We start from the raw sequence: 16,107 nt of genomic DNA on the forward strand, positions 1-16,107 counted from the left end.
CACTGTTCCATTTTGCCTTGAGTTTCTATGGTTCAAGGGAACAGTGTTTTGTCTTGAATTTCATTTTGAGTTGAAATAGCTGTTCCATTCCATTCCATCAAAACAGAAAGGCTGTTTCGAGTTTTGCTGGGGATGGGGAGTCAGCCAAACTGGACTACATTGCGCCAGGGGTGGAAGGCAGCCCAGCTGGATTGCTTCCCAGTACCCCATGCTACATCGTGCCGGGGGCGGGAGGCAGCCCAGCTGGTGCCTCGCGCCGGCACGATGTAGTGTGAGGCACTGGGAAGCAGCCCAGCTCGGCTGACTTCCCATCCCCAGCCTATGGTTGAAACAGTTGGACCAGCCTCATTTTGTTTCGAGGCTATTTCGATGGCCTTTGTTTCATTCCAATTTTGCTGTTTCAACCTCAGAATTGGTCTGAAACAGTGTCGGAACAAAATGGCCGGCAACATTTTGCACAGCCCTAATGTGCACCCCAATTTTTACCAGCTGGTTTGGGGGAAAAAGTACAGGTTACATGCAAGAAAATATGGTATATACAATAGGGCTAGAGTCAGGTTGTTGCAGCCATGGTAGTCCAGGAAATATGCGAGAGGCAAGGATATGTTTGGGGTGCTGTCTTTTGTTGGCCCAACTGCATCTCTCCCTACTATGCTGTTTGTCCCCATATAAGATATCACTCCCCGTTTGTTCTCCTGTATCTGAAACTCATGGGGCTTGAGATTGACAGACTGAAATGCAGCTAGCCTTTAGAAGGGCTGAGCCCTTCTATGCTTAGAATAATAGCTTTGTGTTTTGCAGCAAAAGATTTGTGCCTATCTAGTGATGTTTTTCCTCATATCCTGCAAATTTCCTTCATTTCAATTTATTTTTCATACACTGACTTTCTCGCTGGTTTGAACATTCAGCAACAAAGGGTATGGACAAATATATGTTTATAACAGCTTCAAAAACAGATGGGAGTTCCTACCATGAGCAGGAGCCTGTAGTGATACAAACAAGCTGAGTTGCCCCAACTTTGACCCTAGATGAATGTTGGTCCATAGCCAAATCTGCTCTTAATATAAAAACCTAAATTTGTGGGATGGAAAACTCTACCTTACCTGAAATTCTAAGGCTTAGAAGAAACCACATCCCCAGTCAAAGTCAATAAAGACTATGATCTCTGTTCCTGCCTTATAGCCAATGCATGGCTAGTGTGGGATGGGTGGCAGGGGCTGAGAACCACGCTGCCAGTTTAATTTTATTCTTCTTTTTAACTTTCAGTGGAGTGAATCTCTGAACTCAGCTCAAGCCAGTGATAACGGCAGATAGATCCCCGAAGATAAATCCCGAAGAAAAGTCACCATTTTAAAAAGGTATCTTTTCTTTCTACCTCTCAGAAATAATATAAGTGATGCATTATTATCTTAATTCTTAGATGGCTGAAGAGCAGTGCTTGATCCCGGTAAATTTGAGATAATTTTGAAATTTCAGAAAGAATTTTATCCTAGGTTCTTTCACTAAAATATCTTTTGATGCTTCTTCCTCAAATGAAGAGTTGAATGACAGCTTAAGATGGATAGGATTGTGAAGTCAAGTATTTTTTAACCTAAAAGGAAAACTCGGGTCAACACAGGAAAATACAGTGCAAACATGTATCGCTTTCATTGTTCATTATCAAAGGGGTCATAGTCATGCATAAGGGCTAAACTGAAAGGAACAAAAATAAACACATATCAGTGAAAAATATCTGCAATTTAACATAATGAAAAGCAATATTCCTATTCATTTTTTATGGCACAAGCCTGACATCATTTTAGTCCAATTTTCTATAATGGAAGCAGCTGGGCTCTAAAAGGAAATAGTAATAGGTTTTAATGGACAAAATCTGCCCATTGAAATGGACTATTTTCTAACAAGATCTCAGCTATTGGCACTTTGCCTGCAATGTGCCTCAGCAAATCATGTGATGAATCACATTTTGAGATGAAGTGTCACATCCCATTGCATTCTGGTACATCTAAAATTAAAGGAAAATAGTAAGAGGCCATCATACCAGGGATGCTACAAGCTGGCTTACATGTGTCCCACTCCTTTGGCTTACCCCAGATTCCTGATAGTTTAGTTATAAAGTCATCAGTTGCTCCAATCAAATGCCTGCTGGTTTAATTAGGAACAGGGCATGAAGCAATGAGGGGAGTAGGAGTCTAAGGCAGAATAACTGTTGTATTTGTCTCAATTACAACCACCCCAAACTACTTTCCAGTTTTAGATTGTTATAGTTAAGCAGCTGGGATTTTATTGCCATTGTTTTTAGGAGTCAGATTCTCTCTTTTTGCCCCTTTTAACATATTTTCTGTATCTATTCGGATTCCAGAGCATTCACATATGGTAATGTAACATAAGCCACAAAATCAGCTATCATTTAAAAAAATGAATGAGCTAATTGTTCTTTTTTTTCCATGGCAGCCATTCTTCACCCATTGTTTTCTTTTGTTGCTGTTGTTTGATAGTCTTGTTTTGAAGCCAGACAGTCTGTCCCACACACTTGGTTGTTCACAGGCTAATTAGAATTTTAAAGGTAATTCACCTTTTGCTTTGTGACAGTAATACCCTGCAGATTGGTAGGAACATTAGCTTCACTGTTTATTTTCAGCTGGCTTTAAAAATATCAAATACATTAGAAGTTGTAACAGATTTAGCACAATTAATCTTTAACAATAGACTCATTACAGCTGCCAGAATGCAATGCTAATTTTATTATCGTTAGTGCATTTGTGGGATAGGTTTACAGAGCAAAACAAAGGTGTGATGCAGCATGTGCTAGCACATCTGTGGTAGCTTAATCTGGAAGTGAAGATATGGGGGCATGGATTCCAACACATGGCACCAACCAGACTATATATCCAAGGGGCCCTGGAGAGTTTATACTCCATTTCCTGGCACATGATAAAACTTGTGATGTTGTGTCTTTACTTCTGTTGTTACCTAGAATAGGGAACCCTAAACATGTTAACTACTTATGGAAAAGGAGCAGGAGGGAAAAGTGGGACCCAAAGGGCAGCTAGAGCTTTCTGGCCTGCAGGGGCGAACTACTGCATCAGCCAGCCCCAGCAAGAGGCCAAACCTTGACACCTGGGACTGCTAAGCAGCTCAAGAGGGCTGCTGCAGGGCAGGCAAACCCGAACAGCACATTGGACTGAACAGGAACTCCTGAGCACAGCCCCAAGGGGAATGATCAGGTGAACGGAAGGGGCAGCGTTCGGGCTGCATATAAACTTGGTCTCTGGACTCAGGTGGGCAATCTATGTCTGCATGGGAATAAGTGGAGGACAGAGCTGGGTGTAAGAGAATAGGAGGTACCTGAGGCTGGGGAAACTGTTAGCTCCTTATGACTGTGGCAACTGTTATGGCTCTGAGGGGATTTGGGGGTGAACAGTAACTAGATGGTTAACTTTTTGTGTTCCAATTATATTTTCTGTATTTGAGTTTGACACTGGAGGACTGATTTGTGGCTATAGGGGAGGTCTGGAAGCCATGGAGCAAGGTGCCAAGGGTGCTCTGTGTTTGGAGACCAGCTTTGGGCAGGGTCCTGTGAGGCTGAGACCAAGGAAGTCAGGGTCCAAAGAAGTGGACCTGGGCTGAGGGGGTTTAGCTTGATAAAAAGGACCAAAGCAGGAAGGCTGAAGCCCAAACAAGCATTTTGAGGCCTGAGGGGCCCAGTATCAGTTGGGGCCTGGAGGTCCCCTCCAAGTGGCACCTGAGTCATCTGTGAGACATGGGTGTGGCTATGAGGGTGGCTAGAGACCATGATATAGCCCTTACGGCACAACTAGGGCCATCTTAAAAGCGAAGTACACCCCATGGAGTGAGGCAGGGTCAGGCCAAGGATTGGGGTAAGGAGAATTCAGACTAAACCAGGAGGAGAAAGCACCAAAGAAGAGGTTACCCTGGCTTCTGGAGGCAGCCTCTCCTTAACTATATACTAGGATCAAGTCTTAGCAGGTGAGAGACAGGAGGTGGAGAAGGCCAGGGAGCAGCGGCAAGCAAGTCTGACTGACAGGGGCATCAGACACCAGGAAGCCTGGATACCCTGAGCCTATTACACATGTGCTAGCTAAATTAAGCTTGCATGGGTAGGCTATCTCTTGCAGATGTTTTGTTGCTGGTAGGTGCTATAAGGCCTGGGTCTTCAGTGCGTTGATGTCTTTCCCCATGAGCAGGTGGCAGTGGAGGGGTTATGAATACCTGCCTCAGTTCCTCCCTAGTGTTGTCTTCTTACCTGCCATGACTTTTCATGTTTCGTATTTTGAGTTTTGGGAGTTGGTTCTCTGGGGAAAAACCACCTCAGACCACCAGATGGGACTGCCTTATGGGGCTCCTTCTCCCCTGCACCCCGACCTTACCCCACCTTGTCTCTAACTTGAAAGCAAGTCCCATGGGCTGTCTCTCCCTGGACAGGGATAAACCTATCCCCTATCCCTGGGTTGAAAAAAAAGGGGAGAAAAAGATAAAGATAAAGGGCTGAGCCTATAGCTCTTTACTCACCCTCAGACCAGTCTTTCACAGGAGTCAGCACCCCATAATTTCACAAAACCTTCCCTATCTATCTGGGACCTTCTAATAGTGAGCCACCAGGCCTAAAGTCCAACACAAAACAAAAAATAACCTTGGCTGAGGCAAAAAAATACCCGAACGCCACAGCAAAAAGGAAAACAAACAAACAAAAACCCAGAAAAGGAGGGGAAAAAAAAGAGAGAGGGAGGACAGGGCTCATCAGATCTCCCTTTCCTTCTGCCTCAGCACCTACTTCTTGGTGGCATTCCCCAACCAGCCATTTTTCTTTAATCACAGCTCCTTTATTGGCACTTTATCCAGCGGTGGTCCTCCAACTGCCTGTGCCTTCCTCTCTATGCCTCTGCTCTGCTGAATCCTTTGCAGGCTGGTATCAGGGAGAGAGCCTCCCAGCAATGGTGTCTCTCCTTGGCTGCCCCTTTCTGGGGCTGGAAATGCTTGTTGCGGCTCCTTTCCCTCCAATCCAGAGTGAGCATTCACTCCAGAAGTGCGGCACACTGCTGCACGTGTCAGTGGTGATCCTTCGTTTCCCTTAGGTGAGTGCAGAGAAATTACTCTTTTTTGTCAGGGGTTTCTCTTGCCTTAAAAGGATTCCCCTGGCACATTAAAAAAAAAAAATGCTTTACCAGAAGAAGCAGCATATTAGTTCAACTTGGCTCTGCAGCACTTCAGTGGGACTTTTATCGAATAGCTGATTCAATCAGCTATTCAATAAAAGCGGCAAGTAAGCCCCACTAAAGCACCCAATCCATACAGATGTTGGGCAAGGTGGGTCTAGCTAACATGCTGCTTCTTTTGGCTGTGCACAGCATTCGGCATGGGAGCACACAGAGTTTAAAGTAAACTGTCATTTTGGGTTTTTTTTTTTCAATGTCTGCAAGCAGCCATCACGTAGCTAAGGGGTTTGCAGGGGGGGAGACCAGGACACCAACTCCACTCTCTTTCCCCCCACATCCCTCTCCCCCCAGTATGAGTGCTGTACAATTATTATTAACAAATATCTGCCTAGAATATCTTCCAAATAATCTATTTGTCCTTAAAAGTAGGAAGTGCCATAGTGGCTCAGGCAGTGCTTTGTTTCTTGTCAGATTTTATCTCTGTGGTTCAGATTGTGGGGTGTGGTGACACAGATCTCAAATCGTCACATTTTTAAACATCAACAGACCCATCCAGCCTACATACATTTTTACGGATGCTCTAGCTGGGGGCAACGTTTACAACAGAGATCACCGTGAATGCCACTAGAGGGCTCATGGACTATTTAAAGGGCTAGAACCTTGTATCTTAGAGTGAGCTTACAAGTTGCAACTAGCATGTGCTAACTTTAAGGAATAGGCCATTGTAAAAGTTAGCACGTGCTGAGAGCAGTTGCATGTTTGGGATTAAAATTCTCTGTAACATGCACAGCTCTGACCTACTACTTAGAGGCTGGAGAGCAGAGGCATGGCTAGCTGACCAGTCTGCCCTATGCCAGTCCTGTTCACCTGGCTCTCTAGCAGCAAAAAACAAACATTCCCCCAGTCCCAGCGCACACACCCAGCACCCAGTGTGTGTGCACACATGCACATACACTCCTTTCCCACCCCCCACCCCCCTAGTATGTGCATGCAAGTGTACATGTGCACACTCCCCACCCCCAGAATTTCCTTTGGCTGCTGTTGCCACTGAGCAGCACAGCCAGGTTATAGGGGTGGCAGTAGGGGTGTTGCACAAGGCCGCTAAGCCATATTGCCATATGAAAAGCAGAATGTGTATGTGCATGTACCAGTGGGAGGAGGGGCATCCTGCTTGGCCACACTGCAGCCTGGCAGCTCCCTGCCTCACTTCCCCCTTCACCTAATTCACCTGTGTGCCCCCAGCATCTCCCTTCCCCTCTGCCCCTTTTCTTATTTGCTAATCACTGCTCTATTGTCGGGGCACCAGAATCCTGAAGAACAACTAGTGGTGCCTCCTAGGATGCCAGCAGACTGCAAACTGGTGGAACACGTTCATGTCAAGTTGAGCTGCCTAGCATTGTTCATTGATAACCCTCACCTCAAGTGGCGTAGCTTAGCACTTGTTAGTGTGGTTCAATTGTTCAAGTTTTAAGTGCCCTTAACAAGAACTAATTGTGAGGTGCAATTTCACCCCTACAGCTGTGAACCCTTGCTCTTATTGGCAAGTGATGACTCATTGAGTCACCTGTCAGATTTGAATGGGACTACAATGAAAGAAACTTCTCTCCATTTTGGCCCTTGACAATGGGCACTGTTAGTTACATTGTAGGATGATGCATGAATCCCTGAATCAGAAATCAGAAGAGTCTGATCCCCACGTAGGGTAGTAAAACAGTTTTATATGGCTCCAGTTTCTACTATTATCCCTCCTGCTTTTAGTATCAGCAAAAGAAACCTTGGTGGTTTTTAAATCGAGTTGGATGTATAAACAATAGTAATGAAAGAACAGGGCAGGCTATAATGGCTAGCAAACTCGAAAAAATTAAGTGGAAAATAAAAATGAATTACAGTTTAAAGAAAAGAATTAATATGAGGTACCTTCATAGCCACCACAGTCATTATATTCATCTACTTCTAAATCATGTTTTGGAGTTTTAAATAGTTTTACAAAAAATGTAGCGCCTGTGCAGTCTTGCTCCCTGGCACTTTGCAAGCATCCTATAATTTGTACAAACAAGAAGCCACAGTCTCCCTAATTCTTGCAAGCCTTTAATACCATATTCCATAGTGAGCATTATTATAAGCAATTAAAATGGAGCAAGGCTTGTCAGATAAATTAATGAGGTACGTTTTCAGGAGAATTAACTACCACTTTCATTTAGTTTGTTCTCTTACTCACAAATGCCCTGATTTAGCAGTTTTTAGCATGTGCTTAAGTCGCAAGGATGTAAATGGAACCAATAAAATCTCCTCTACATGAATTTTTGTACCATAATAACAGATCATTTTAGAAACTGATTTAAATGAAACAGTATGACTCCCTGGTGTGGATGCAGTTAATCCATTATAAAGACGCTTAGATTGGTACAACTTCTTTTATAAATCTTTTTGTGACATTATAACTATCTCCCTGCCAGGAGGCCATACTGCTTTAACCAGAGTTTCTAGTCCAATATAGCTTTAGTAGTACAAAAACTGTAGGGAGACCCGTCCTAAGTAAAAATAGCATTATATTACCTTAAAAAAAATGCTGGCCTAGACCCTCAGCTTAAGCATAGGCATGGTTTCGTCAATGTAAAATCCATTCCCTTCATTTTTTTCTTTTATTAATATGCTGTGCCTTTATTTCTTTTGGAAAGAATTTGTATACAATAGACATCAAGCTCTTAATGAACAGCTTTTTAAACTGTCATGTTGGCATTGACAGAAAGTTGAGAAACAGTTTCTCTCCTAGGTTTCCATGGTGACAGAATTTCCCAGAGTGCAGTCAAAGTAACCTCTGTCATAATTTGCTATAGGTAGTTTTTGAGCTGTCACTGAAGATTCCTCCCCTTTAAGATTAGTAACTGCATTCTAGAGATGGCCAACATAACCCACCTCAAACAACAGTTTGAGCAACTTCCTGATGGCTGTTAAAACCGAAGATCCAGGAAGTTCGTCTTGTAGTAAGGGCTAGATCCAAATCCCACTGAAACCTATGGTAAGGCTTTCCCTTGATTTCAGCAGGAGCCTCACTGAGATAATCCCATGAATTTTGGATTAGTCCAGATGTTGCTGTTGACTTCAATAGCAGGAGCAGACCCCAAATGGAAGATGTTTGCTGGTGGGTTTTTTATATATATATATACACACACACACGTATATGTGTGTGTGTGTATAGTAGATATATGTATATATGTGTGTGTGTGTATGTGTATATATGTGTGTGTGTGTATGTGTATATATACGCGCGCGTGTGTGTATGTGTGTGTATGTGTATATATACGTGCGCGTGTGTATATGTGTGTGTGTATGTGTATATATACGCGTGTGTGTATGTATATATGTGTGTATGTATGTGTATATATATGTGTGTGTGTATGTATGTGTATATATATATGTGTGTGTGTATGTATGTATGTATGTATAAGTGTGTATGTATATATATAAAATCTCCAACATGAAAATGTTCCGCTTCAACCACCTGTTGAAATGGAAACTTTACAACACCAGGAAGAAAGAAGCCAAACTTCACAGCAATGTATATTTTCTAAGCCTATGCAAGAAATACATCATTCCCAGAGGATTGAATATCTACAATCCTCTAACTATTACACACAACTCCAAATATGCTTCACAACGCTGCAGGAGAACTTCAGAAAAATGTGGAATCATTTCCTTCATATAACCTACTCCAGAAGAGATCAACTCAAAACGGAAATCAGCACATGCTACAGCAACTTAAAAGAGATAAATCTGGATATCTTCCCAAACATTACACAGTGTATACAAAGAGACTACCAAAGATGTTTTACAACATCCATCCAATATAAAAAGAAGAAATTGAACCGGTTGCTACAGGAACAACTTCCCCATCAGAGGAACATACTAAACCATCAGAGAAACAACACCAATACCGAACAACGTTCCAACCTCATGCCTGATGAAACTGAAGGAACGAGTCGGCCCTCAAATATTGTCAGTCTCTCCAAGCAAACACGCTTACCGAAGATGAAAAATCTGTCCTCTCTAATAGCCTTAATTTCCGTCAGGAAAAATACCCTAATAAGATACTACAATGTGGAGACCTAGAAGAATTTTCCTGATGCCTCTGTCTCAAGGAATATTTCCACAAGCAAATCAAATCCACTTTCAACAACACTTCATCCTGTGACAACATCGAGGAAAAGATCAACGCCTCAAAAAATCTAAAAAACATTAGATTGGGCATCTCACAATGGATGAAATTCAAACCTCAACTGCTGTATTTCATGCTTCAGGGAAAGAATGAACAATGAAATAATCAAGAACAAACACCACCATAACAACCTCTCCATCTCAGAGAGAAGGGCCATAGACTCTCTACGATCCAACCACCAAATAGTAATAAAACCAGCAGATAGAGGAGGAGCTATAGTTATCCTTAACTGTGAAGGCTACATAAAAGAAGCCAACAGACAATTATTTGGCACCACCTACTACAAAAATCTAGAGGAAGATCCAACTCCCCTTTTCACCTTAAAACTCAAAACCACCATCACATTATTTCCATCTGAACTACAAGGAAAACTACAAAACTTGATCCCCCATTACCCAGTCCAGGGACTTTTTACATGCTCCCCAAAATCCACAAATACAGAAACTTAGGCAGACCTATAATATCCAACTATGGAACCATAGCTGAGAAAATATCAGGTTTGATCGAATCCATCCCAAAAACCTCTACTCACCCAAAGACTGGACTTTGTCCAAGATACAACAGACTTTCTATGAAAACTTAAACATAGACCACCTTCCCAGCAATACCCTCCTAGCCATCATGAATGTTACCAGGTTATATATCAACATCCCACACCAAGATGGTGTCCAAGCCTGCCTTACATATCTACAGGAGCAAGATTACAACTCAGAGCACAGAAACAAAGAAATTACTTATTATGCTCTTCATCCTCGCACATAACTTCCGATTCAATAACCAACACTTCCTCCAGACCGTGGGCATAGCTATGGGCACCAAAATGGCCCCACGCTATGTCAACCTTTTTATGGCCCACCTGGAAGAATAATTCCTCAAGAACTGCACCATCAAACCCATGCTATACCTAAGATATATAGATAACATCTTCATCATTTGGACTGAAAACCTGCAGTCTCTGATTGAATTTGTGATGGAAATCAGTAACCATCATCCCTCCATCAGACTCTCTCTTGAATACTCCAGCAACAACATTGTCTTCCATTCCTCTGATCCTCGTTGCCATACATTTGCATTTTCACAGACTTGCATTTTAGCGCTGTGCAAAGCTTTGGCCCCTGATTTGAGTTGGTGGAGATTTGCCCCAATTCGGTGGCCAAATCTCTTAATCCAGATTGAATCAGAGGACCCTTTAATCTCTCCAAATTGAATCAGAGCCCTCCAAATTGATTTGGGGAGATTCAGACATAGACACAGCTTTAAATGTTTTTTCTACATGCCTCTAGGTAGCAGGCGGTTCATGAATGCTGCAGTGCTAGGGTGCATGGGGTGTCCCACAGAAGCACAGTGGGTTCCCCGGTGTACTCAGCAGCAGACCCAAAAGTAGACCAGAAGCACTTCCTGTACACTTCTGGGTCCTCCGGGGGGTGCACGGGGGGCACCACGTGCTCCCCACTGGCTCGGTGACTGCCTCCTGGATCTGGGTGGTACCTGGGGTCCTCTCATGGCTGATTGCTGAGCTGGGGTGGGGGGCACAGTGGTCTCACCAGTGCGCTCCCTGGAGGACCTGGAAGCGGACCGGAACTATTTCTGATCTATTTCTGAGTTTGCCACCGAGCATGTGAAGGACCCCCTGCACTCCTGTGGGATGCTCCATCCGCCCCATGATGGCAGCATTTACAAGCCATGCCTGCTACCTCAAGATACGTAGAAAAAACTTTTAAAGCTGTGTCTGTGTCCGAATCGCTGATTCTCTGAATCAGCATTGAATCTGCAGATTTGGATTCGGCTGAATCAAATCAGTGATCCAAGTTAACGAATCGAATCACTGTCTCTGATTTGGGCCAAATCCAAATCGAATAGGGCCCACTTTGCACACCCCTACAGTGCATTTTCCATATTGGGTTCTGTTCTACCCAGGAGAGCACATAATTCACCAGCAGATTCTCTATGCCTGAAGAAGGCTGAAAAGCTTGCAATGAACAATTTCTCCAGCTATTTAGTTGGTCTAATAAATGATATCACATCTACCCAAAAAGCCTTGTCACGCAACTGTGGCATCAGTACCCACTCCCTGGCATGGAGCATCCAATGACAAGTCTAGAGATATCTGAACATTATCTTCACTTCTGTCTGGAAATGAAAAGAAGATGGTCCTCAAAACTGATCTGATGGGCAAAGGAAATAAGGACCCACCTATACTGATAAGTAGAAGGAGAAATGAACAACCCATGGAGTCAATCAAATGTACACTTGGAAAATAAATGCAATTCTTAAAAAGTTAGAAGGGCAAGGCAAGTGAATTTCAGTGATTGCTTCGGTAGTTCAAACCACGGGTCTTGCACATTCTGCTTGCCCAGAATGTGCAACAAGTAACAGAGAGATATGTGGGAGTAGTTAAAAGGAGAGTTGGGGCATCAGATTAGATAGCTTTATACATATCAATGATACCTAATACAATACATAAATGGCTAACTGCCAAAGAACAAATTCCTTGGGATAAATGCAGGCAGGAAAGCAATCTAGGTATATAGAGAGAGATAAAATCATTTTGTCTCCTACTAATATGCAGCTGGTTCTGACTTGGAACCTAACGCATATTTAATCACGGCCACCCTTCAGAACAGGAAATGCGGGGAAGAAAACCCTCTTTCTGCTTGAAATTACATGGAAGACTTTAGGATGGCAGAACGCCATTACTTAACTGGGCTTGACCTGGGATCCTTTGGCTAATCAACCCCACTTTTCTGAACAACGCCGAGGCATTTTGGATGAGATCAGGACCCCAGGTTTATGACCCATTTGCAGTTTATGAAACATTCCTCCAGAATTTTGTCTGACCTACCTTTCTCATCTATATGAGAGAGGAAGAGACTGAACAGGGAGGGACTGAGGATGATTAAAACCTGTTCTTTGCTATTTGTGCAAGAACTGTGGACAGTTCCTTTCCAAATTAAATCTGGCTGCTGGGGAGCTGGGGAGCTAGCTGGCAAATGCAAAACCCAGGCCCCTGCATGCCAGATAGCTGCAATTGTACATGTGGCATTTTTGGTCCATCTGCAGAAACCACAATGTGCCAATTGCTTTATTTAGTATGGGCTGAGAGGAAGAATGCAGCATACATAAGAAGCGTGATATTTCTTCGGCTCTATGGGGGATTTCTACTCTGTGACTAAATGGCTGAGGTTTGGCAGCTTCATTGGGCCATACCTTAAGAAAGCTTGTGGACCAAGTGTAGGTCTCTGACAGTGTGGTTGTTACTTTACTCTGTTAGAGCTGTTCAGGGGGTTAGGTATTACTGGTCACATCAGGCTCCCTCGGTTTGGATGGGCTGTGCACATTGTCAGGATACCCTCTGTGATGCTGTGCTCCAGAACTCATTATTCCAAGAAAAAAAACAACAGGCTTCAGCTCTTCATAACAAAAACTCAGTCATCTTTCTTGCCCACAGACAAGCCTAGACACTAGTGTCCATGACCAACTGATACACAGTGGCAGCTAGGTCATGATACAAATATAAACATAACCCTTAACCCAGTACATGGCATTAAAGGTTTCTAGGCCCATATTTGTACATGGATCAAAACACCTTTGTGTTTACAGCATACTCAACTTATTGATCAGTGAAACATATTTATGTGACATCATCCATATCATACTTTTCACCAGTTAGTGCAACCTTCTCACCAGATACTGACATACGTGGCCAAGCCACTCTGATCTGTGTTTTGTACCAGCCTTATCAATTCATTCTCTAGCTATTGGCCTTGGAGGCGCCTTTAAAACTAATGAGCTACTTTTCCACCACTTCTGTGCAAGCCACATATGCCTAGTTTCATATTCAAAAGGGCCTACTTTGGTTCATGCTCTTGTCAGGGCCCCTGTGTGATCTGTATATGCACTAGGCCTGTGCGAGTTGGCAGCGATCTGATCCAGCTTTGGATCTGGCTGCTTCAGATGGTAGCAATCTGATCCGGAGCTCTGCACCAGGTTTCCGCCTCGATCCGGCTGAAGCGGCTCCAAAGCTTTGGAGCTGCCTTGGAGATCCGGCCATAGGGTATAATGGGGGATCAATAAAATATCTATAACCTTGTTGTTTTTTGTCCAATTTGGATTAAACTTGGAGGGATGGTAGCCTCTGCTGAGAGCATAAAGCCTGCCGCCGATTTTCAAGAAGATCGGTGCAGAGGTTTGGGAGGAACCGTACCCCAAAGTCTTGAAAGCCAAACTCCTGTTATGTCTATGTGTTACACCATGGGGGTGGAGGGGAGGGTGGTCAAAACTGCAGGGCTGGTAGCTCTTGCTGAGGCCACAAAGCCTACCAAGTTTCAAAAATATCGGTGCAGGGGTTTGGGGGGAACTGCCCCTCAAGCTGCGGACAAGCAAAACTCGTGACATAGGTGACCCTGTGTGTGTTAAGGTGCAGGGGGGTGACCACGACACCTGCCAGCTGTGGAGGAGATCAGTGCAGGGGGGTCTGGGGCCCTGCACCCCTAGCTGCTGACAGACAAAACTTGTGACTTGTGGGATTCACTGTGGCCATGGCGGTGTCAGTGGCGAGTGATGGGTGGCAAGCAGCTACTGCCCACAGACGCCAGCGGCAGCAGCCAATCTCAGGGGGGGTACGTACCCCCTCTGTGTCATAGCACTTCCTTCTGGGCTCTCTGTTACTTTCTTTACTCCTAGAAGAGAGAGGATTTTCTGGTGCTTTAGGGCCACTGGAATAAAATAGGTCACATATACAGCCCACCCTCTCTACCTCTGGAAGAAATTCTGTGGAAAGGAAATGGACAGCGCACTTCAGCTCCCCTGGACAGTAAGGTTGCGCGAAGCTTCGGGTGGTGATTTGATTCGGAGGAGATTCAGCCCAATTTGGTGGCTGAATCTCCAACTCTGAATCGAACCAGGGGACCAATCTAAAGGTCTGAATCAATTCAAAGTTCTCTGAATCTTCGGGAAGGATTCGGAGAGCTTTGATGATTCAGGCAGTCCTGAAGTAAGTAAGTAAGTACTAGGGATGGGGGAGGAGACCATGGGGGGACCCCTGCCAGCCCCCCTGACCCTTGCCCACTCTCCCAGCCTCCCCTTGGCTGTCCCCACCCACCTCAGCTCTGTACTTTAGAAAAAAGCCCTGGTGCTAAACAGGTGCTGCTGGGCGGGGGGGGGGGGGGGGGGCGATCCCCACAGCCCCCCACTGCCCCATGCTGCATGGGGGTCTCTGCACAAGCCCCTTGACCCCCCCCATTCCCCTGCCCCCCCCCACAGCTGCCCTGCCTGCCAGGGCTTCGGACCTTTAAGAAAAAAAGCCAAGAAAAGCCGCAGGACTTACTGTCTCTGGTGCAGCCTTGGGGCTTTGGGGGCTCATGCAGTGCCCCCCACATGGTGGGGGGGTAACAAGGGGAAGAAGGGGGCAGTGGGGCTCACCCCTCACTGGCAGGAGCGGTGAGTCCCGGGGTCTCTTTAGATTTTGGGTTTTTTTTTCTTAAAGGGCCAGAGCTGGCCCATGTGGGGTACCCATGGGGGCTGGGGGAGTGGGCAAGGAGTTTTGGGGGCTTGTTCAGAGCCCTCCATGCAGTGTGGGGCAGTGGGGGTCAGCGGAGATTGCCCCCCACCGGGCAGCACCAGCTGAGCCGGGGCTTTCTTTTCCCCCAAGTGCCTGGAGAGGCAGGCATTGCCAGGCTGGGAGAGGGGTGGGGGATGGGCCTGGCCTGCCCGCCGAACCTTCGAATCAGATTCAGCCAACTCAAATCAGGACAGTGATTCGAGTCGCCGAATCGAATTACTGTCCCCCAAACCGGTCAAATCCGAATTCCAAGCGAATATAGCTGCTTCGCACAAGCCTGCTGCACAGCTCTTCTAGTGTCTGCAGGCAGCTGACAGTCCTGTGTCAGTTCAGGAAGCAAAGAGGTGCAAAGACGTCCCACTTTCTCATCCCGTGGTGAGCTGAGCTCAGAAGTAGCTCAGTTTCAGGATAGGTAGACTACTGAAAGCTCTGTTTTCTTCCCAGCATGGGTAAGTCTGGATCCATCAACTGCTCAATCAGTCTGTTTATTTACACAGGATTTATGAATCCTCCAATGCCATAGTATGAGTACTGCATTTTATTGTATTTATCCTCCCACCACCTCCTTGTACGATGAAAAAGTTAAACTAATCCCACCTTACAGAGGGAGAAGAGAGGCAGAGAGGGAGAGACCGACTTGCCCAAGGCCACACAGGAAGTCTGTGGCGGAGCTGGGGTAATAGTGATTATCCCAAATACCTTTAGATTTTACATGAATTCTTTTCTGCTCCTTTCAAGAGAGAGAAATGTCAGATCTGCTTTCTGAATGTGAGCCCGCACACGAAAATATTTTAACCGAACAATGACATGTAGATAGGTGAAGCAGACCTGTGCTATAACACACTTTTTGAGCTCTCCAATTAGGTGAATAAGTGAAGCGAGTGTGACAGCCTTGCTGCAGTAACTGACACACGTTTGTCCCCCACGCCATCCCCAAACCGGCCAGCTAATTGTCATGACTGGCAGTTCAGTTCAGGAGAAGCCCCAGAGGGAAATTGTTCATCGTTACCAGCACAGATTAAAGTGAACTGGCTAAGCTGCAAGGGGAAGTTAACAAGGTACCTGACTGCATTATGCTGGGTTTAAACTAGTGCTGCCAGTCCTACACTCATGAGTACTCTCATTTGAAAAAACCACCCGCTCTTGAGTGCCTCTTG

General features: G+C 44.9%; 1 long non-coding RNA gene across 8 annotated transcripts in view; it reads left to right on the forward strand.

Annotated features, from left to right (window-relative positions):
• LOC149854118 (uncharacterized) overlaps window positions 1–16,107 on the forward strand; it is a 276,904-nt gene that overhangs the window by 249,130 nt on the left and 11,667 nt on the right. For all 8 annotated transcript variants that reach the window (XR_016438946.1, XR_016438942.1, XR_016438943.1 and 5 more), the window contains one exon: window positions 1,267–1,358. This is a non-coding gene — a long non-coding RNA (uncharacterized LOC149854118). The remainder of the gene's footprint in view (window positions 1–1,266; window positions 1,359–16,107) is intronic.

This window comes from Crocodylus siamensis, chromosome 13, assembly GCF_052110815.1.
Source record: "Crocodylus siamensis isolate JL-2025a chromosome 13, ASM5211081v1, whole genome shotgun sequence".
Lineage (NCBI taxonomy): Eukaryota > Metazoa > Chordata > Crocodylia > Crocodylidae > Crocodylus > Crocodylus siamensis.